This window comes from Simochromis diagramma, unplaced genomic scaffold, assembly GCF_900408965.1.
Source record: "Simochromis diagramma unplaced genomic scaffold, fSimDia1.1 OVJJ01000559.1, whole genome shotgun sequence".
NCBI classification, from domain to species: domain Eukaryota; kingdom Metazoa; phylum Chordata; class Actinopteri; order Cichliformes; family Cichlidae; genus Simochromis; species Simochromis diagramma.
In genome coordinates this window covers 130,972-155,627 of record NW_024387382.1, presented here as the reverse complement: position 1 = coordinate 155,627, position 24,656 = coordinate 130,972, and the positions used below count along the sequence as shown (strand labels likewise).

Genomic DNA, 24,656 nt, shown 5'->3' with positions numbered 1-24,656 from the left:
GCAATAAAACATTTCAAGAAAACAGTGTAAGACATTCACAGCTGATCAAGGATACAGAGTAATGCACACTTTATCTAATGAACTACAAAATGATTGTTTCTTTTATTCAAGAGTGTAATAAAGACTAAACTACATACATAGCACACCATCAGAACTAAAGGATAATATATGGCCTACAGCTGTTAACCTAATTTACTACATTGACTACTGGTCATAAAATGGCATATGTTTAACTACTAGTCTCAACACTGTTAAAAAAAATAATTGGAAAAAAAGCTCTATGCTGCTGAAAAATGAAAAATAGATATTTGCAAAATTCTGCTTAAATACATATTTTACCTGGTTAATGTGTGTGGCGGGGCGTGGTCTGCAGCGCCGCTGCAGGGGAGGCGGACGCACCTGAGTGGCACCCGCAATCACGCCTCGCCGCATTAACGTCTGTGCCATCTATGCTGTTGTGTTGGTGTGTGTCGGGCTGTGAGCTGAAAAGCTACAGCCGGCTGTGTGAAAAGTGGTCAATAAAGAGATGCTGAAAAGCATGTTCATGGAAACATCGTCGGGCCTGCCGTGATATGTTTACAATGGGACTTCTGCTCTTGAACCTCTGGAACCTCTAGAGAGATAGATAGCTCTATCTATATATATATAAAAAAAATTTTTTTCAAAATGACTGAAATACTCGCATACCAGATAAATTGCAGATGAATAAACACACTTCAAAAAAGTACAGAATGCCATTTTAAGAACATTTATTGTGCAAAACTTAAAAAAAAAAAAAAAAAAAAAAAAAAAAAAATTACATTACAAGACTTTTCGACTTTTTCCAAACAATGTAACACAAAATTCTTAAATAACAAATACAAATGAAGATAAATGCACAAACAGTTCTGAATAAAATGCAAGTAAAATGTCAGTTAAACACAAAAAATTCTAAATGGTTTAAAATAAAGTGCAAAATGTTAATAAATAAACATTAAATTTCTCCCTGCTGTCCTGATCACGTATTTATATTGCACAAAAAACAAAAATGCACATATCTGAACTGAAAACCCTTCAAGTTTAACAGGTTTCTTTTCTGTTAAATATAGAACAACAAATTTCAAACTTACAATATGTATTGGATATACAAACACAACATCAGTGTTTATGGTCCTTGCGTGCAGTGATTAAACTTTCTTGCACATCAGAGGTTGTGACTGAATTTCTGCTGTTGCTTTTGTCAAGATGAACTCTCTTCAGTCATCAGCTATATACGATGATCTGAACCTCAGGTCGACAAAGGAGGCCATATCCAGGAGGTCATCAGCTGCAGAGTCTGTGTACTTCTCATTTAAATACTTGAGGATGGCTCTCTTCATGTCCTTCGTCAGGTCTGTGTCTTCATCAGCTAGAGGAAGAACTGCATTATTTAAAAGGTGGTGCACAGGTTTGACATACGACACATTCACATACTCTTCTCCCGACAGAGCATCTGTGAACTCCATCAGGGGAGAAGTGTCTTGTTCACAGATTCCAACACGTCAATGTCCTGCCAAGTTGGTACCAGGTGCCTGGTTTTTCTGTCTGCTTTCAGGACCTGAAAGTAGAGGGGGCTTATGTGCGTGCGAAGCCTCGAGAAATGAACCTTTTCATGAAGCAACTACAGGGTGGGCCATTTATATGGATACACCGTAATAAAATGGGAATGGTTGGTGATCCGCTCCTCACGTGTTAATCTCTTCGACATGTCAATGGCTGTGAATAAAGAGAAACTTGTAACTCATGAAAGAATAAAGTTACGTTGAAACCAAGCACACCATTGTTTTTCTTGTGACATTACCAATAACTGATGTGTCACATGGCCCTCTTCCTATTGAAAAGACAAAAGTTGTATCCAAGATGGCCGACTTCTAAATGGCCACCATGGTCACCACCCATCTTGAGGAGTTTGCCCCCTCACATATACTAATGTGCCACAAACAGGACTTTAATATCACCAACCATTCCCATGTTATTACGGTGTATCCATATAAATGGCCCACCCTGTATATATCGCTACCACATGCTTCAAATTATACCGCGATATAAATTTTAGGCCATATCGCCCAGCTCTAATATTAACTGTATATTCCTAACCCCTGTATTTATTTTAATGCCTTGTGGCAGCTTTTGAACATCGGTGGCATCTATTAATGTCAAATCTATCCATAAATAAACTGCATTTACATTTAACCAACATTTCTGTTGGTTCACTTTTTTCCCCATTTAACACTTTAAATGATAATAGTAATAATAAAGTAAAAAATAGTAATAATAGTATTTGTTTTGTTAAAAATGGTTGTGAAAGTCCAAAGCCATAAACCAGTTTAGTGGCATTTTAAAAGGTTAAAGTCTAGGTTGGCTTTGTAGTTGAAAATAAAGTGGTTTAGATTGTCCTTCTGAACCAATACGTTAAATTCCACAGTTGATTCATCAAAAACATTTCTTGGTGGTCTGTGTTAAATATCAACACTGCCACATGCTTTATCTGGTAATTGTGCCTTTTAGAAACTGAATATATTGAAAGGTAGCTTTTAACAAGTTTTACTGTTTGTTTATTGGGACTATATTAATGCATATTAATATTTGATTCATTTTGTTTTAGTTTATTCTTGCCTCCTCTTTACCACTTTGTATGTTTTTGTAAAATTGCTGTCTCCATGTTTAGGATTATAATCCACTGTCTCTTGTGCCTTGCTGTTGGTCGTGCTTCCTTTGTCATAATTAGTTTCAGCTGTGACTTGTTACCTTATGTTTCCACTCTCCCTGATTATCTCCTGCATGTATTTAAAGCCTCAGTTTGTAATGCTTCTTTGTCTTGTCACACTGTGTACGCTGTCTGGTCGTATTGCTTTAGTTTATATCAGTTTAATGGCTAAGATTCTGTTCTTCCTTGGCCCCTGCTAAGTTTATGCTTTTTGCCTTCTTTTTGGCCTCTCTGCATCCTTGTATTCCGGTCCCAACTACACTTCACATCTTATGATCCATGAAGGAGACTGTGTGCATATGTGGCAAATAAGCATGTAACTTAATTCAGACAGAGTATACACAGAACATACTGCAAAATAAAAAAAGGTTGGCGTAACTCATGTAATGTAGCTGAAAGAAAAGAACTTCAATAAAACTCAAACAACTAGTGATGCGAATCATGATTCACAAGCCCAACTGACTCACTGACTTATCCCTGTTGCTGTTAGCAGCAATATATCTAGCTTATAATTAAAATTGTGGAGAAAAACACAACATCCAGTATCTTAACAAAAAAACTTTCAGCTCTGAGCTGGAAGAAAAAACCCTGAGTAGAAGCTCACATCAAGACAATAGCTCCTCGGTTCACAGTAGCATCGCTCTGCTAACATGCTAACAGCACATTTGAGCTACTCACCCCCTCCCTTCCTGTGCTGAATCATAGAGCGAACGAATCACTCACTCACTCGCTCACCCCCTCCCTCCTGGCTCACAGCTGCTTCTTCTTGGTTGGCAACCAATGTTAAGGCGCATTACCGCCCCCTGGCTTACAGCTCAGTGGACATTTTAGATGAGAAAATATATATTTGACACATTTAAGGAAAATATTAATAAAATAAAAACAAACAAAATAAATGTTTAAGCAATTTTGATAGGAAATTGCTTAATTAGGGCCACAAGGGCCTTTTTGGGGGCCTAAACATGCTCAAAAACTCGTGAAATTTTGCACACATGCCAGGTCTGGTGAAAAATTTTGTATTTTCATGGTTTCACATATGAGCATGTGAAACTGGCTCTGTAGCACCACCTATGCCTTGTTAAAAGCAGCCCTACGAACACATATTTTGAGCTACATGTATAAAATCTGGCACACATGTGTATCATGGCAAGATGAACAAAAAAAGTCAGTGGGCCCATTGACGCAAACCCAACAGGAAGTCCATAATTTAGTAGTGAAGGTGACATTTTGGCTCTAATTTTGCCATTTCCATGCCACGAACTTTTTCGAACTCCTCCTTGGGATTTGGTCGTATAAGCTTCAACTTTGGTCAGTGTCAACTACACACCTGGGCCATGTTAAATTGTGGAGCTTTTGAGTTTTCGCAATACGGTGAGGCTGTGGCCCCCCTGCTATCAATTTTCCTACGACATATAAATGTTCGACTGGATGGTGGCCTGGGAAAATTAAACCGGCAAACTGTGTTCTTTTTTTTCTTTTCTTTCTTTTTTTTTTGGCAAGTTTTAGAATGCCGCTTTGAATGCTGTTGTACAAATGAGACAATGTCCAATAAAGTTTCATCTTGTGAAGGCAATTCACATGTTACATATTCATCAATAAACTGAATCACCCCTTCATCTGTATTTTTATCAGTCTGCGGAGCATTCTCAATTCAAAACAGACAGTGCACATGAGGTGAACCTCGCTGTTGAAATTCTACTCTGTAAAAGTAATCCTTAATCTTACCAATCGGATGTAATGGAGACATGAGTACCTCCTTCAGAAAACAATGCCACCGAAAGTCAAACATCCTATCTGCAGTCACAAGATTTCGACGCAGCAAATCATACCTGTCTGCCCACTCTAACTGTTCAACTGTTTCTGTTCTACCTTGTTGATTCAAAATACTATAAAGAAGATTTGTCCATCGCATGTCAGCTGACGAAAATGAACAAAACCAAGTGGCGATACCAAGCTGACGAACACAAGCTAAGAGGTCACGCTGTGCTGCCTGCCAGAAAGCTGGAGTACCTCTAATAGGCTTAAGGAAACGGTACCCATCATCAAACTCCAACAACCTCTTCAAAGACTCTTCATCTTTCAATAACTCATGGCTAACGTTCTGATATGTACAATCACCTTTTCCTTGTCGCAATGCTTTTGAAACATTTGAGATAACCTGTTCAATCTCAGACATATACTGAGCAAAAAAGATATATTCGACATTTTGTGCAAACCTGCCATCAGCATGTAAAATTCTGTTATTAAAACAACAGGACAATGTCAAACGCTTCTCTCTGTTTTCATGATATGTATTCACCCCCTTTGGAAACAACACTGGGAAACATTTGGCTTCATTTGCATGATCAGAAAGTAATTTTACAGGATTATTCCCTTCTGCTGGAGCTAGATTTAATATGTTAGTAAAATATTGATCTAGTGCTTCCTGACCAATATCAACAGGCATGAGACATGTGTCCTGAAACATACAATGCTGCTGTCTGTCATGCAAAAGCTCATCATCAACATTTGAAGATGCAACACTGCTTACAGCATTTTTATTGCTCTCCTCTTCCAGAGCTTCATCTTGTTGCATACAAAACTGATTTTGCCAACTTTCATTGAATTCTACATCTTTATAATGCACATTTGACTCTTTTAAATATTGTAAAGCCTGTCTTATGTGGATAGTGTCAACAAACTGGTATTGATAGTGGCCTTTGTAAGTTAACTTGCGCTTTAGCTTTACTGGTAATAAAGATCCTTCCATGCTAGAACGGGGTAAGACATTGGTTTCTACAATGTTTGCTGGTACACATGTCACTGGTCCATGTACTCCATTTTGTCCACCCTTAGGTAAGGCTAGCATTTTCATAAATGGTATATGTAAAGCTATTAAATGTTGTTCTAAGCTATTTAAACATGCCAATTCAGGTGGAATGGGATGAACTTCTAAATGATTTTTTTTACAGACTCTGGAGGAACTTCATTTTTATTAATTTTATAATGGCATGTATAACAGATCCACAGTTTAGCTTTAGCTGTGTCCAACCAGTGACATGGATTTACACAATCTTTATTACATTTGTGTAAAAGGTCCTCAGTTATACATTTTTCTGCAATCAGTGCTGCAGTTTTAGTTTTGTTATAATAGCTTTTTTTTGACAATGTAACACCTGATGTCTAAATAACAACCTATGGCAGACACAGCAAACAAAATCTGGTCCATCTTTTATTTTATCTAAAAATTTTGTCATCACAAAAATCAGACTGCTCTGCCTTTTCTTTCATTTGCTGCCTTTTTAATTTGACACCAGCAATAACACGCATCTTATGTTGTTATATCAACATCTTGCACACAAATTACTGGCTCAAAATGACCATTTTGACACGTTAAATATATCCCTTCATTTATGACAATAGGAGTCGTGCAGCTGTACTTTTTCCATTTATCTCCATTATACATTAATATGTTCAATCCAAAAGCATTTGCTGCAGCCTGAAATTCTGTGTCAGTAGCAGGATTCCCAACATACTTCATTTGTGACTTTGAAATATACTCAGATATTGAAACATAATCTTTTACCACAAACTTCATGTACTCTTCACCATTATTCTCTATATACACTTTACAACAGCAAGCCTTATCTTTCTATGACTTTTCTCAGAACCACTGATTACTTCAGACAAAGCCCTAAAGAAACTATTGCTGTCCCCTATAACCTTATTTGTTTCACAAACAACACCTAAATGACCATAAACAGTGTGAACTTTGTTATCCTGCTTCTCAAATTCAACATTAAATTTGCAGCATAAAGTATGTGCAACTCCATTAGAAAGAGGACTAAAGCTAATCTTTTTCTGACCTTCATCATTCAAAACCTCACCATCAGCATGTGTATCTAACACTACTTCATCTGCACAAAATGTGTGATCCTGTGTTTTGTCAAAAGTACTTTTATCCTTACTGTGAGACCTAGTGCTGTATCTTTTGATAACAGATGCACTCATTTTGCAGTAGCCATAACAAGTCTGCTCTTCAGGCTTAAGAACACAAACCACCGTCTCATAATGATTCCCATGACGATTTTCTAAATAGATTCCCTTTTCTGACAAAAGCTTGCCATTACAGCCGTATTTTAGCCAACGCTCATCATGAAATGTAAATACATCAACTCCTAAACAATTAGCAGTTGCTTGGATTTCAACTTCTGTAGCCCAGCTGTTAACATTTCTCATTTTAGATTTCTGAATGTAGTCTGCAACTGTTGAATACTCTGATCTTAAAATATTTCTATATATTGCAGCATTCCTCTCCAACTCTTTCACAATGGCAAGTCTTATCTTGCGATGGTGCTTTTGTGTGCCAGTCACAACCTGAGAAATAGCTCTGAAGAAACAGTTCCCATCAGCCACTATACTTTCATTTTTGCATGGAACACCTAACAAACCAACACATGTAGACGCTGGTACACAAATTTTTTCAAACTCCACATTTAACTGTGTGCACAAAGCCTGACAAACCCACTCAGAAATGGGACTAAACACCAGCTTGTTGTTTGTCACTTCACTAACAAATTCAACATCTGAATTCACCTGAGACACATCGTACTGTTTTAACTTCTTAGCTTCACTGTGACCCACTGAAATCTTGCGCTTTCTTGTTGCATCATTACATAATAACCCCAAATTATACTCAGAACAACTCAAGGTCTTTCCAGACGTTTTGCAACTCTCTGCCTCTATTAAAGACTCCACGATGATAACATCACTGATGTTTGGTTCATTCTGGATTGAATCACAACTTGATTCTGGTGTAAAGGTTTTGCACGTTTTTTCACAACTGTCTTTGGGTCTGGCACTTTCTGACGCCACAAGGTACCTAAACACAAACACCAGCTACTTCAAAAGGCTTTTGCTTCTGACTCAGGCCAGTTGCCAGCCGGCAGATGTGTCCGAACACATCTTCAAGAGACCTGAAGCACAAAACAACACTTCTTCCCTGCTCACTCACCAAACCCACAGCACTGTGTGCATGAGAATCAACTACTGCATATTGCCCATTCTCAGAAATGACTGCACATGTACTCCCACACAATGTCAGAAGACATGTATCATACATGGCACAAATCTTTTGCAGTCCACTCTGCAGGGTAGTGTAGACACCATTCTCAATGAGTTCCCCATCAAGCACATCAACAATCTCCATACTTAAACTCAAAGTTTTGCCCATCAATACAATAACTTTTAGGCAAATCGGGGACACACAACACACTGGATGAAGTGCTTATCATCTTGCAGTCTCTCAAATTGGTGTACAAAAGGTCACCTAAAACTACAACTCTGTCAAGATCTTTTGTCTCCCATGAAAGGACGCTATCAACTTTGTTTTGCCAGGCTAACCAGACTTATAGCCATACACTGAACTCCTCCATATTTAAATTGATCATCAGCCTGGGGAAATGATCCTCTCACACTCTTTATAATGCAACTGCTATCCTCTGCTCCAACTCCTGTGACAGCATTAACAGTTTCAAGGTTGACAGAAGTGTTAAAGTTTAGCTGTAAGATTCGTATCAACATCCCTGTCCACAAACACTGCACTACTCTCCATGTCAACATCAGCTTGACCTGCCTGCACAGAAATGCTGCTAACAGCATACCATTGTGCATCTAAAGACTTCTGTAGATTTCTGATGTAAAGCATCAGGTCGTCAAGGCATGTGTTTAAAAACAGCCACAGCTGTGCCAATCTCAGATGCCAGCCCAGCTGCATCACGTGTGCCACAATCAACAAAATAATTCATGTGATGAATGATGACACTAACTGCAGTGTGAAGATCCAACAGACACATGCCATCCCTCAGATGTTCCTGCTTTCCATACAACACAGCCTCCCCTTCCGACAGCCCAAAATCTGTAAACTGGCGGGCCAATATCGACTTTCCATTTTTGACCAAACAGTGTGCTGTCCTATCAGCCTGTAAACCCTATGCTTGCTGCCACTGTCCTGTCTTGCCATAGCTATATACCTAACTAACTGGCACCCCTCTACACATATATCATCAACATCCTCCCGTTTCCATGTACACACTGGAGCTATCATATGCTTGATTGCAGCCACAACACTGCAGGCAATTGAGGCATTCACATCTGAAGTGAATGGTGCACCTTGAACAGCAGTCCCAGCAACAATGGATGCTTGCGACTTCTCTGCACAAATGCAAACATTGGGTTAGCATTGGACTTACCAGAGGCGATTCTTGGTGTGCGCCGACTGTAAGCCAACATTCACTGTTTATACCATCCAAACAATACACTAAGACTTACCATCACGTGCAAATATAATAGAAGCTTGCAATGCATCCAGCTCCTGGGCAGTGTTATTCAGCACTTCTTTTTTGACATCCAGCTGTTCTTTTAAAACAGAAACCTTTCTTTCAGCTGCACGCCTGAGCCGCACCTGCCGAACCAAGAGGTCCATTGCCTTTGCATGAACTTGAAGGCACCTTGTATACAGATCATCTCTGCTCACCCCTGGGTCCAATCAGGCATACTGAAATTACAAAATATTTTGGATTATAACAAAGAAAACAGTTATTCGCTTCAATTGATGCTGCCGCTATAATTTAATGTTTATAGTGCCAGATCACAACAACAGCTGCATAAAAGTCTACAGCTTAACAGTGACTGCAAGCAAGCAAGCAAGCAAGCAAGCGAAACCCTAAACACAGCATCCTGCCCAGCTCTGTAACAGGTAATGTAGCGTAAAAACAAATTTTTCTACACTATAAATAAAATTTAAGAAATATTTCTTAATTACAGTTGATAGTTGAAATTCTTGACGTAACGCTTCAACTTCAGGATCATTAATCCCAGCAAACTTTGTTGGGGAAGCATATGCCATTCTTGTCACGGCTGGGGCGGCAGTCGTGTGGAGCTGAGGAAGGAGGATCCAAAAGCAGACAGTGGCGGAGGTGCAAGTGGGTTTTATTTACAGTGCACAATAACCAAGGTGTGGGCAGAGCTGAACATAAACTGGAAAAGCTAATACAAAAGGAAGACATGGAGCAAGGAGCAGAGAGATGCGGAGAAACACGGAATAACATTAAATACACGGCAGATACACAGAGAAACACAGACGACGCGACGAGAAGCACAGGCAGACACAAATACACACACCAGGTAATCAGGAAATGACACACAGGAGGGGACACAGCTGGAACTAATGGGCATAGCGAGACACAGACCTACAAAGTAAAACAGGAAACACACAGACTGCTTTACAACACAAAACTCGGGGACCTGTACAGAGCACAGAGGGAGACACAGGTAGGGAAAATAAACACGACAACCAAATCCCAAGAACTAATACAAAATCAGAATAAACTAGAAAATAATAATCATAAACTCAAAGCGCTGGGTCACCGACCCAGGACCATGACAATTCTCTATTTATGATAAAGTATGAGGTTAATTAGTTACATTTTACACAACATTCAAACAATATGCAAACATGAGAGCTTCAAAGAGACTTTACTTACACACAATAGTGATCAGTAATGCGATTACATTCATTCAAAAAAGACAAAACGTATATATAAATGGTAAATGGCCTGTATTCGTATAGCGCTTTACTCCTCCCTAAGGACCCCAAAGCACTTTACACATCCAGAATGAATGTGTAAATGAGTCAATGTATGACATTAAGATAATGCTCGCCAACTCTTGCTGTCTGCTGCTCCAATTTGCTTAAAGAAAAGGATTGTTGGTATTAGGGTTAGGGGGTTAGGTATTAGGGAATTGTGGCTTAGTTGGCTTTTTTAAGCTTAGGTGCACGGTCCTGGCGGCCGACTGGACCCTTACTTTCCCTCCAATGTCCCAGTGTGCGTCCTGCTGTGTCAGCCTTAGCCATCTTAATATGTATACAATATAAGTGGAATACAGCGCTTTTTGTCCCCATTTTCTGTGAATGCAACCAGTAGGAGACCCTTATGAAAAGGACACCGAGGGAACAGTTTACCCTGCCCGGGATAGGGTTACCGGGGCCCCGCCCTGGAGCCAGGCCCGGGGAGGGTGCCCGAGGGCGAGCGTCTGGTGGCCGGGCCTTAGTCCATGGGGCCCGGCCGGGCACAGCCCGAAGAGGAGACATGGGCCCATCCTCCCGCAGGCCCACCACCCGCAGGAGGCGCCATAGGGGTCGGGTGCATTGTGTGCCGGGTGGCGGCCAGGAGCGGAGGCCCTGGCGGACTGACCCCCGGCTGCCAAGACTGGCAATAGGGACATGGAATGTCACCTCTCTGGTGGGGAAGGAGCCTGAGTTAGTGCGTGAGGTTGAGAGGTACCGGCTAGATATAGTCGGGCTCACCTCTACGCATGGCTTGGGCTCTGGAACCAGTCTCCTGGAGAGGGGCTGGACTCTGTCTCAGTCTGGAGTTGCCCCTGGTGAGAGGCGGCGGGCTGGGGTGGGTATCCTAATATCCCCTCGGCTTGCTGCCGGTACGTTGGGGTTTTTCCTGGTGGACGAGAGGGTTTGTTCCCTGCGCCTTAGGGTCGGGGAATGGGTCCTGACTGTCATCTGCGCTTATGCGCCGAGTGGCAGTTCAGAGTACCCAGCCTTCTTAGAGTCCCTGGGGGGGGTGCTGGAGGGTGCTCCACCTGGAGACTCTGTTGTCCTGCTGGGAGACTTCAATGCTCACGTGGGTAACGACAGCGAGACCTGGAGGGGCGTGATTGGGAGGAACGGCCTCCCTGATCTGAACCCGAGCGGTGCTCTGTTATTGGACTTCTGTGCTAATCACAGTTTGGCCATAACGAACACCCTGTTCGAACATAAGAGTGTCCATAAGTGCACGTGGCACCAGGACGCTCTAGGCCGTAGGTCGATGATCGATTTTGTAATCGTATCAGCAGACCTGCGACCATATGTTCTGGACACTCGGGTAAAGAGAGGGGCTGAGCTGTCAACTGATCACCACCTGGTGGTGAGTTGGATCAGGTGGCGGGGGAGGACGCTGGACAGACCTGGTGCACCTAAACGCGTAGTGAGGGTGTGCTGGGAACGTCTAGCAGAGGCCCCAGTCCGCGAGATCTTCAACGCACACCTCCGGCAGAGCTTCAACAGCATTCCGAGGGAGACTGGGGACATTGAGTCCGAATGGACCATGTTCAGCGTCTCCATTGCCGAAGCTGCTGCATTGAGCTGCGGCCGCAAGGTGGTTGGTGCCTGCCGTGGTGGTAATCCCCGAACCAAATGGTGGACACCAGAGGTGAAGGGAGCCACCAGGCTGAAGAAGGAGTCCTATCGGGCTTGGCTAGCCTGTGGGACTCCGGAGGCAGCCGACAGGTATCGACAGGCCAAGCGGAATGCGGCTCGGGCAGTGGCTGAAGCAAAAACTCGGGTGTGGGAGGAGTTCGGAGAGGCCATGGAAAAAGACTTTCGGACTGCCTCGAAGAGATTCTGGCAAACCGTCAGACGTCTCAGGAGGGGAAAGCGGTGCTCTACCTGCACTGTGTATAGTGCTGGCGGAGTGCTGCTGACGTCGACTGAGAAAATTGTCAGGCGGTGGAAGGAATACTTCGAGGACCTCCTTAATCCCACTGACATGTCTTCCGAGGAGGAAGCAGAGTCTGGGGATGAGGGGAATGACCCGCCAATTTCCGGGGGCGAGGTCACTGAGGCAGTTAAACAACTCCTTGGTGGCAGAGCCCCTGGTGTTGATGAGGTCCGCCCCGAGTTCCTGAAGGCTCTGGACGTTGTAGGGCTGTCCTGGTTGACACGCCTCTGCAATGTTGCGTGGAGATCAGGGGCAGTACCTGTGGACTGGCAGACCGGGGTGGTGGTCCCCATCTTTAAGAAAGGGGACCGGAGGGTGTGTTCCAACTACAGGGGGATCACACTCCTCAGCCTCCCTGGGAAAGTCTATGCCAGGGTGCTGGAAAGGAGAGTTCGTCCGTTAGTCGAACCTCGGATACAGGAGGAACAATGCGGTTTTCGTCCTGGTCGCGGAACACTGGACCAGCTCTTTATCCTCTCCAGGATACTTGAGGGTGCATGGGAGTTTGCCCAACCAGTCTACATGTGTTTTGTGGACTTGGAGAAGGCATTCGACCGTGTCCCTCGGGGCGTCCTGTGGGAGGTGTTGCGGGAATATGGGGTGTCTGGCCCATTGCTACGGGCCATTCGATCCCTATACAACCGTTGCAAGAGCTTGGTTCGCATTGCCGGCAATAAGTCAGACTCGTTCCTGGTGGGTGATGGGCTCCGCCAGGGCTGCCCTTTGTCTCCGGTTCTGTTCATAATTTTTATGGACAGGATTTCTAGGCGCAGCCAAGTGGCGGAGGGCTTTCGCTTTGGTGGCCTCAGAATCTCATCTCTGATTTTTGCAGATGATGTGGTTCTGTTGGCTTCATTGGGTGAGGGCCTCCAGCTCGCACTGGAACGGTTCGCAGCCGAGTGTGAAGCAGCGGGAATGAGGATCAGCACCTCCAAATCTAAGGCCATGGTTCTCAGCCGGAAAAGGGTGGAGTGCCCACTCCGGGTCGGGGATGAGTTCCTGCCCCAAGTGGAGGAGTTCAAGTATCTCGGGGTCTTGTTCGCGAGTGATGGGAGAAGGGAGCCGGAGATCGACAGACGGATTGGGGTTGCAGCCGCAGTAATGCGGACGCTGCACCGGTCCGTCGTGGTGAAGAGGGAGCTGAGTGTAAAAGCGAAGCTCTCAATTTACCGGTCGATCTACGTCCCTACCCTCACCTATGGCCACGAGCTGTGGGTAGTGACCGAAAGAACGAGATCGCGGATACAAGCGGCAGAAATGAGCTTCCTCCGAAGGGTGGCTGGCCTCTCCCTTAGAGATAGGGTGAGAAGTTCGGCCATCCGGGAGGGGCTCAGAGTAGAGCAGCTGCTGCTCCACATCGAAAGGAGCCAGCTGAGGTGGTTCGGGCATCTGACAAGGATGCCCCCTGGGCGCCTCCTGGGTGAGGTGTTCCAGGCATGTCCCACCGGGAGGAGGCCCCGGGGCAGACCCAGGACACGCTGGAGAGATTATATCTCTCGGCTGGCCTGGGAACGCCTTGGTATTCCCCCGGATAAGCTGGAGGAGGTGGCTGGGGAGAGGGAGGTCTGGGCCTCTTTGCTTAGGCTGCTGCCCCCGCGACCCGGCCCCAGACAAAGCGGATGAAGATGGATGGATGCAACCAGTAGGGAAAAAAAAAATCTACAATGCTTAATATATAAGAACAAAACATAAAAGAATTAAAATAGACTTATCTCCAACAGGTGAGCTGATCCTCCCTCACCTCTATGAGGGGAATCTCACCCTCACAGAATTCAGGTTTTTATGACATTTTTTGTTTTATTTGTGTTTTAGTAAACATCAGAGTCCATGCAGCTCTTAGTAACCACAGCACTCACACTACATTAGTTTTAGTTGAACTCTTTATTCACACCTCAATGTTAGTACTTTCCTTAGTGAGGGAAGATCAGCCCACCCGTCAGTGTCAAAATTTAGCCTCCAATACTGGCTACATTTATTCTGTAAAAAAACTGTAAAAGCCAATAAAATTGGATAAAATTGTTAATAAATAATAAAAAAAACAGAACTATATCATCCCTATTTACACCAAATTGCATTAAAGACTAAAAACATATTCCCCCATAAAAAAAATCACTCCTCCAATAACTGCCAGGCTGTCCTGTGTAGATCTAGAAGACCCGCTCTGATGAAGCTATCAATCTGGATACTATATTCATTGCTGGACGATTTTCAGTTAGATTTATTCGTCCTAAGCGGTCCTAAAGGCCAACTAGCCAAATTACATCCCTTTAAGTCAATCTAGCCCTCTCCTCAATGTGACAGCATCCTCCTTTAATACAGGTAATACAACCACACTTTTCCATGACTAATTCTTTCAGTGGCAGCGATGTTAGTTTAAACTATGCTGCCTCAAGTAAGGTATCACTTCATTAATATATTAGAATAAAGGGGATCTGTGCGGTACCATGAGATATTACTCATATTTGGACCGCCTTGTCCCAATTTGGGACATTTCTCATCATCTCCCCTATAGTTTGTCTGTTTAGACTGTGATTTATCTTGATTCTGTCATATATCTTCCCGAGTGGTGGAGGCGTCTATATTTAGCCAGGCCAGATACAAAAACAAGGGGAAAAAAAGTTAAAGGACCAATAAAATCTTTCATAAATAATGCATCCAATAAAACCTCATCTGAACTATCTTCCTAAAAACTTTATATGTGTGCTACACCTAATCCCTCCCCCACTATCCTTCCCTCCTTCCTCCCCAACCCATTAAAAAACAATTAAAATAATACCTGAACATACTCATATTCAGTGTTATATGTTAAGTGCCTATCTTAGCTTTCAGAGATGGAATGACAATCAACCTCTCCCCCCTGCCCCATCCTGCTTGTCCCCCCAGACCAGCTCTTGCAACCCCCTTCCAACCCCCATCCATCTGGATTTCAAAAAGAGTCTTACCGGAGAGCTCACCTGCCTTTCCACGTGTAGCCTCAGTCCACTGGATCACACAGAAGCAGTCTTCTGGTATGTGTGATAACCAGTAAAAGCTTGGGCAGTTCACCATAATGCGTTTCATCTTCGCCTGCTGCTCCGTGGTTCCTGTACAGTGTGCTGTACCTTTTTTGGGTTTCTTTTAACCGTGTCCTTTCCCCCATAATATTACTCCTTTATAAAGTCTATTTTGTTGGAGTTCATTTAGGATGACAACAGATAATCCTCACACTGCAATCTTATGTAGTTCCCACAGGAAGATATAGGCTTAAAAAACACACTTGAGCTCCCCTCTTAAAATCCAGAAGGGGGTTAAAAGAATCTTACTTTCCTGGTTTAGGGCTGAATGACTATTTTTCCTTTTCCCCAGAAGATAATTCTTGAAGCAGAAGGGCTATGTTAACTTACTCCCACTTAATTAAAAAAATAAAATATGAATTGGGAGGGCTAGATTTGCTTGTTCCTGCTTAGTTTAGATAAAAAGGTTTAAAACAAAAAAGTGGGAGACTTAAATTACTCACTGCCTTGTTCAATCATTCAATTTAAGCCCACATTGGGACAACCAATTGTGTTTTACTCCCAGTAAAAAAAAGTGAGGCTAAAAAAAACTGTTTTTACTCCAATTTACTTTGTTCTGGGGGAGTTACAACCCTGGTTCACGCTGGTCTGAGGGGCATCCCTAACGTTTCGCGACTGCTGTCACTTCTTCAGAGGGTTAGGGTTAGGTTAGGGTTAGGGGGTTAGGGTTAGCCCTAACCCTAACCCCAACCTGAAGAGAACATCACTCAACAGGATTTAACCAATCACTGGCACTGTAAGGAAGGGAGTGTAAAACTAAAGAGGAGGGGTCAGGAGGGGGAAAGGTTAGGGGTTCTACTTTTCTACAACACTGGTTGTTTGTTGTTGGTTTTAAACAAAATAACCAATAATTATTACAAAAATTAAGCAGCATTACTCAATTTCTTCCTATTATATAAAAATTAAGCCAATATCTGGAGGAGCTCTATTTACATGAATTTCCCGTGATATATGCCATTTGTCATGTCAAATTTACAATACGGTACACCAAAGTGCTTCACAACAAGGTTCAAACATAACAGACATAACAGCATAACAGAGTACAAACTAACAAAATAGAAATGATAATTAAACAAACAATACAGATAAAATGAGAAATAAATTATGTCAGCATAATTTAAAAAAACACAATCAATGACTATTTGTAAATATAAGGTGGCCATATTTATACATTGGTACATCAATAGAAGATAAATAACATGGGAATAAAATAAAGGGAATGAACAACAACTCACTGAAAATGCTTAGTCAAACAGTTAAGTTTTTAACCCTGATTTAAATGAATGGATGGAATAAAAGACGCAAATAGCAGAAGGAAGATTGTTCCAGAGTCTCGGGCATGCCAGGGCAAAAGCATGGTTACCTCTTTGCTTTAGCTGAGATCTAGGCTGCACTAAAAGTCATTGTCCTGATGGTCTTACGGCTCTCCTAAGGTTACATGCCGCAGTACTGTTTATGATTTTAAAGGTAAGCAACAGAATTTTAAACTCAATGCTCATATTAACTTATATTTGATATGAAGCCAATGCAGGTCAGGAAGGACCAGGGTAATAGAGGCAAACCTTCCAATTCCTGGGAAAAAACGTGCTGCAGCATTCTGCAAAAGCTCCACTCTATAAAGAAGGGTGGAGTGGAGACCAAAGTAAAGGGAATTATAATAGTCTAATCTAGAGGTCACAAAAGCATGAATAACTTTCTTAAGGTCCTCGTGTGGTATGCAGTACTTGGCCTTGGGGATTTGATGCATTTAGTAGAAACTACATTTAACTACAGAGGATACTTGTTTGTCAAACAAAGAAGCTGTCAAAATGGACAGCAAAGTTGTTTTCATGTTTTAATCAACTCATTCACTGCCAGCCATTTTCAAATCAGGTAACTCCCCACTGCCAGGGTTTTTGAGCATTTTTACTCATTTTTGAAGAGCCACAGAAAACTGTGTGTTATAATCATATAAACGCTGAACCTACCAAAATGAAGAACAGACTCTCTTCTTTCATCCAAAAAAAAAAGCTTGTTTCTACCATTTTCCATTCTTTAGTAATCAGCTGTAGAAGAGAGGTGGGTTCCACCAAAAATGCCTGTTTTGACCAAAAAAAGGGAGAAAATGAGCTTTTTGTGAAAAATACATTTCAAGCAGAAAAGTGCCTTTGACACTAATATTTCTTGCTTTGTGACACCTCTAACATATAAAATAGTTTTTCACTTCTATAAAACAGAAATAACACTGAGAAAGGTTATGTTTTATCAAAACAATTTATTTACAAATATATGAAAAAGTCTGATATTCACTGACAAGCTGCCCGAGGTTGTATTCTAGCCCCTCCCATTGAAAAACGTAATTGACGTCTATAGACGTCAATGGCAGTCAACGTAAGTTTTTCAATTGACGTCTATAGACGTCAATGGCAGTGAATGAGTTAAAAACAGTCTGGAAACACAACAAAGAGTAGTCAAGACCTTTTCCCTCCTTTACTAGTTAAAAGCTTTAATCAGCAGGGTACTAATTTCCACATCTGTAGTCCACATCTTGACCTTCTCAATAGACACAGTTTTATCTATCATCTCAGTTTGAACATCTCCCTTGCCTTACACCTTACTCTTTTCAACAGTGTCACCTAAAGCTTACCTTGCTTTTGAGAAAGGAAAAGCTCACAAACACTGAAAATGAAGTAGTGTACAGCTTTCAAGTGTAATCTATACATTTTAATATTAATGTCTTTAAAACTATCAGTGACATTGAATGCAGTTATTAATTATTATCAAAACATCAAATTGTTCATAAAACATAAGTTCGATTGTTTTTATTTTAAAGCCAAACATGACACCAGTGACATAACTAGTGTTTTATAAATCTTGATTCATAAACATCTATGTTAGAAGCGTATTTCTTATTCACAATACTTGTTATTATTATACATTTCATGTGAAAAAGTTTCATCCTCCTCTTAGTCTTCCTACATCTCTTTTTGAGAATTTAAACTAATGACACATATACCATAAGGATGAATAAACAGTCAACGAAAACCAAAATTTAAAACAAGAACATTTATTATAAAATATTCACACATCTGTCACAACTCTTCCTCTGAGTGGTGGCCTGAGTCACATCTGAACAAAACAAAGAAAAACAATATTTTTCACATTTGTTATGTATATAAAGCAATCAAAAAATTGCATGGATAAAAATGATATTTGCATACATCTAAACCTTATTAAAAAACAAATAAACAAATGGAGACAACAACACATGATAATAATCATAGGTTCACACTTTTCTCCAAAGGGTTCATCACAAACTCTTCCAAATAAACACTTTGTTTGTTTGCATGTAGCCAGAATTTCCATAGTAGTTCATAGAGTATTTTTTCTATGTCCCATATCTTAAAATGGGACACTGAACTGAACCTTCACTGTTTATTGATATATGCCATTTGTCATGTCAAATTTAATTTTAATGGAAACACAGTGAACAGTACTCAACACTTTCTTTCTCCCTTTAGTAGATAGACCTTTATTCAGCAGGGGACTACTTTCCATAACGGTTGTCCACACCCTTGGCTTTCTCAAAAGACAAAGTTTTATCTTTTGTCCCAGTCTCACCTTAGACCCTATTCTTTCAACAGTGTCAACTCAAGGTCCCCCCGCCTCCCCTAACGATCCTCACACATGAAAACAAAAGACATCAGTTGAATGTCTCTGCCAAAGTTCCTTCAGAAGTGCATATTAGCGAATGGTGCAAAATTTGGCAGTACATTTTACTGTGTGGTCTCTGTGTTTATCTGCCAGTTTATCAGGCAAATCTGCTGAACTAAAATCCAGCAATGACAGGCTGTGGGAGACACAAAAACAAAAACAAAAACTGGACACAAACACATGCACACACACAACAGTAGTCCTCTACCAAATAATTCTTGTGTGACCTTTCTGTAATATCTTGTGAGGTTCTATAAAAGAATGAACAAGGTTAGATCAATTTCATAGCAACAGCTTGTGTTATTAAGCATCTGCATTTATTTAAATGGTAAATGGCAAATGGCCTGTATTTGTATAGCGCTTTACATATCCAGTCATCCACCCATTCAAACACACATTCATACAGTGGTGATGGCAAGCTACATTGTAGCCACAGCCGCTCTGAGGCACACTGACAGAGGGCAACAAAGTAAAATAGTTCATTCTGGTGAAGAACCAGCATGAACAAACTACACAAGTCCTCCATAACTCTGAGGATTACCGCAAATTCTTGGTCCTTGCTGTATATATTTAGATTCTTTTGAATACATTGGCAGTATAATCAAGTATTTAAGTTTGTAACTTTTTTTTTTTTTTTTACCTTAGTAGTTAAAGTCTTTATTTAGCAGGGCACTAATTTTTACAGCTGTTGTCCACATCCTTGACCTTCTCAAAAGAGACAGTTTGATCTTTTGTCTCGGTTTGTCTCAGTTTCCTTTCTCAGCCGTACACCTTATTCTTTTCAACATTGTCACCTAAAGTCCCCCCCCCCCCCACACACACATGAAAACAAAAGACATCAGTTGAATGTCTCTGCCAAAGTTCCTTCAAATTCTTGTTCCTTACTGTATATATTTAGATCATGTTTAATACATTGGCAGTGTAACTGTATAGTGGTAAGTTAATATCAACAAAATAAAAGAATCTTAACAGAAAGATTCAACAACTTAAAACCACACACTGAGAAGAACACATAATTATACAAAAATATATTTCAGCTACTACGTTATGTTATTTTCTGGCAAGCCCATTCACGTTGAAAGGGGAAGTAACTTTAGAGGGAAGGAAAGCATGAAAAACACTGACAAACAGCTTTCAAATGTAATTTTTGTATTTTAATAGCAATGTGTTTAACATTATCAGTGACATTAAATGGAGTTATTAGTTATTATCAAAAAATCTATTTGTTCATAAAAGATCGACTTTTTATTTTAAAACTCCACTACAGCTTTATAAATCTTAAATTAATAAACAATAATGTTAGAAACCTATTTCTTACTAACACTTGCCATCACGAGCAATTATAATAGATACTTGCAAAACATCCAGCTCCTGGGCAGTGTTATTTAGGAATTATTTTATTGCATCCAGCTGTTCTTTTAAAACATAAACCCCCTTTTAAGCTGCTCACCTTAGCTGCACATGCCGAACCAACAGTTCAATTGCTATTGCATGAACTTGAAGGCACCTTGCACACTCTGCTCACCCCTGACTTCAAGCAGGCATACTGAAATTACAAAATATTTGGGATAATAACAAAGTCAGAAAGCAAATTTATTCAGTTCAATTGATGCTGCTACTATAATTTAAATTTTTTGATGCCAGATCACAACAGCTGGATACAAGCCCACATTTTCAATTCAACATGTAATTTCAGGTACACCTTTCCCTATTTAAGGTCTCCACCATCACATTGACATGATCTTTGGTGTGTGGAATACAAAAAACTTTGCGGTGTTATATTGCAAAGCTTTTTACTTTTAATAAACAGGGTGATGATGGCGGCAACTGGACTATCAAGCAATAGCCAAAAAGCAGTAATCTGCTGTCACTCAAAAACACAATGTCCATCCTCTCCCAAACGTTGCAGGAATGATGAGTCGACTTCGGAAATGTTTGTTATGCCATTTGTAATGTATGTATGCATTCCTCAGTAATGGTTAGAGCGCCACCTAGTGGGACGACTATAATCATGATTGAATGAGATGAAATGTTAGCTGGTGGTTAAATGCATGAATTCCATCAATGTGACATCAGATCGGACGTGCTGGTTTTAGGTGTTGGGCGTGGCTCGACGCGATGGGGTGCGAGGGCCCTCATAACGCTGCTTGCAGCTTTAATTAGGGCCCGAGCACTGAGAGTGCGAAGGCCCTATTGTATCTGCTCCGTTTCTTCTTCTTCTTATTATTATTTCGGCAAATGAATTGGCTTTTTGGGGGCCTAAACATGCTCAAAAACTCATGAAATTTTGCACACATGCCAGGTCTGGTGAAAAATTTTGTATTTTAATGGTTTTACATATGAGCACTGGGAAATGGCTCTAGAGCGCCACCTATGCCTTGTTAAATGCAGCCCTACGACCACATCATTTGAGCTACATGTATGAAATCTGGCACACATGTGTATCATGCCGAGACAAACAAAAAAGTCAGTGGGGCCCACATGACGCAAACCCAACAGGAAGTCCGCAATTTAGAAGTGAAGGTGACATTTGATTAAAAAAACAACAAAACATATTAATAGAAATGACCAGAAAATTCAAAATTAGGGCGAAAAATAAACATTTTTTGAGAAACTTTCCCACATTTCAAGTATCGGTTCATGGTATTGGTTGACAAAACGATACGGATACAAGTTCATTAGAACAGTATCGGCCCAGATCCCAGTATAGGTGCATAGTAGCCTGAGAACGAGGCTCCCTCCTGAACCTTTAAGCCTTAGAACAGGGGTGTCAAACTCAAATACACAGTGGGCCAAAATTCAAATCTGGAACAAAGTCGCGGGCTAATGTTAATATTTATTAAAAAAAAATCTTCCTCCATATATGAGAATGAATCTTTTCTTATGGACTTAAACACGTTTTGCTGAAAAACTGAATATGGAACAAGCAAAGTTTAATACTAAACAATATATATATTAGCTGTATAATACCAGTAGGCCAGCTCTAATAGTCATTTGGTATGGCTTCGCGGGCCAAATGTAATTAGGCTGCGGGCCAAATTTGGCCCGCGGGCCAGAGTTTGACACCTATGCCTTAGAACGAGGCTGATTTTAGACGATCTAGCCAAAGAACACACTTGGCCAATGAACAAGGCCAGAACAATTTTTCATTTCTTTAGTGTCAACCTAAATATGGCTTAGTAGAGATCATCTCCAAAACCGTCAGGGCGAAGTGAGTCCAGAAAGAGCATCTGTCTCTCAGCTACCAATATAGCCTGATATAAACATGTTATCATTATCCATGAAAAGACGACATGTCAACCTTCGTTATTTTCTATCAGATGAAAAAACAGAGCGAGAAAGACCAAAGGCACTCACACAGAGCAGATAATGGTCAGCTTCACCTGCCTGCCTGCTCCAAGCTGGAAAAAGCAGGATGTCCTTGGACCTAAAGTTTTCCTACAGGTATTGGTACAAATTGGTAAACATGCACACGCAGGAGTAAAACCAACGAAAAACATACTGACAAGCAACGCAGCAGGTTGACTTGTGGATCCTTCCAGGTGGCCATGACGTAGAGGTCAGCAATGTGAAAATCTTTTCCCTAAAGGAAACACGCACAAAAAACCAAAATCAATACACAACAACCATTCATGGCTAAAACCAAAGAAAAAAATGTACCAGCATGACAGATTACGTCTTTGTGCAGCTTCCCCCACAATCTTCAGAAAAGCATTCCCAATCTGAAAAAAATAGCAAAAAGCAATAGAATATGGTTTCAGTTACTATTCTTAAAATCTTGCATTACATGATATTTTCTTTGCGGTACATTAGACAAAGTAACCACATATACTTACAGTAGATTCCATGGATTGTTCCAAACCCAGGCTCCAAAAGTCTTCAGGCAGTGATTGTCTTCCTACACTAGGAGCTTTCCTGGAGGTCGGTTTTGGTCCAAAACATATTCCACCTAAATGAAAAAAGCATTTCATGTGATTTTACTTCAATATAATGTATAAAATAATAAAGAAACAGATTAAAAAGACAACTACAAAATAAGGCTGGCGTTATTTCTCATGCTTCAGCAATTCTAAAACCATTAATGACTTTGACTTATTAAGGTTTAACGTGGCTGCACAGAAATGCGCCTTACCAGACTGGACTGAAGAGGGTCCAAATCTTTCTGCCACTTTGCTCCTGGACTGACATACTGATGATCAATCTGCCATTGAGGAGTCCCATATGAGTGGTTTAGGAGAAACTTCCTCTCAGTTGGTAGATCTAATAATAATGCAAATATGTGGCATGACATACAAACTTTAATACATTTTTAACATTAAATCAAAATGTAATTTTGAGTACTTATTACATCTCATACTCTTACTTTTTGATCTGTGGTATTTCCTCAGCCTGGACATGTTTACCTTCTGGCAAGTTGCTCCCTTCACAATACTGGCCACCCCACTTGGTGTGACGCTGGCCACAGTGTACGGTCCTTGGTGCTGGCTGAATAATTTATCTCCAGTTTGTCTCCTTTTTGGATCACCTGACAAAAGAGCATCATCACCTGCTTGACCAACACACTGTATTACATTTTCCCTTTTTGCCTCAACAGATCTCCTTTCCCTGTCACTCACCCTTCTTTAATTGTACAGACCGTTTTAATCAGAACCGTCATCTCCTCAACTCTTGTGTTGATGTCCTCTTCTGGGTTTGCAACCTCAAAGTCCTCACCCATGGGACAGGTGTTCATCACAGCAGGAAGATGTGGATGTCGGTGGAAGAGCAGGAAATAGGGACTGTGGTGGGTGTAGTGCTGATCACATAAAATCTCTTCATTAATTCATTATCTCTTGCACTTGTCAATAACTTTTAAACTTTTAAAATTAAGTTTAAAAATACATTCTTAAGACGATGATACACTGTAAAGTATCTTAAAAGTAATACAAAATGTCAAAACAGGAATGCAGTGCTGATGGCATACACCACAGCAGCAAGGTGAACGTCCCAGTCATCGTGGTTCTGGTTGATGCACTTTCTGAGAGCACGCTTAATGTTCTGGTTGGTCCTCTCATCCATTGAGTTGTATTGTAGAATAGATAAATAAGCATGACTGATTTCATATGAGTTACTCAAGGTTAGATATCCAAATGTTGGTCTGGGGGTGGTAAGCACTGGAGACAGCATGTTTAATATTCAGTATGCTGAAAATGCTGTTGTTGAGCTGCATGAGCAGACTTAGCCTAAATACATCATATCATATGTCAAGGTACGCATAACACTTTCACAAGTTCACAAACTCCTTTCCTTGGTCAGTGATGATTTTCCTGACCATCCCAAACATGTGTAACTTAGAGTTCATGATTGCAGAGACCTCCGCTGCAGTCCTGGACGTGTGTCTAGACGTGTTTCTGGGAGTGGTCCAATTAAATCCATACCCAGCACCTCCCAAGGTTCTTTTACCTGCAGGTCCCAGAACTTATCAAATTAAAATTTAAAGCTACCCTGCAGCACACAAGCTTATTAGTAGTAGTGTGCGATACTGCATATTTTGGTATCAATCCGATACCAAGTAAACACGGGCCACTATCGCTGATACAGATACTTTTCAATAAATAAATGGTTAAAAAAAAAAAAAAGGCCTGTATTTGTATAACGCTTTACACATTC

General features: G+C 41.0%; 1 long non-coding RNA gene across 1 annotated transcript; it reads right to left on the bottom strand.

The window, feature by feature from the left end:
* Positions 1-22,359: 22,359 nt before the first annotated feature.
* On the bottom strand, positions 22,360-24,108 carry LOC120720125. Its single transcript, XR_005692804.1, has 6 exons — positions 23,371-24,108; positions 23,140-23,267; positions 22,844-22,956; positions 22,668-22,729; positions 22,510-22,590; positions 22,360-22,445 (listed from the first exon to the last, which is right to left on the bottom strand). It is a non-coding gene; the product is annotated as an uncharacterized LOC120720125 (long non-coding RNA).
* Positions 24,109-24,656: the final 548 nt, after the last annotated feature.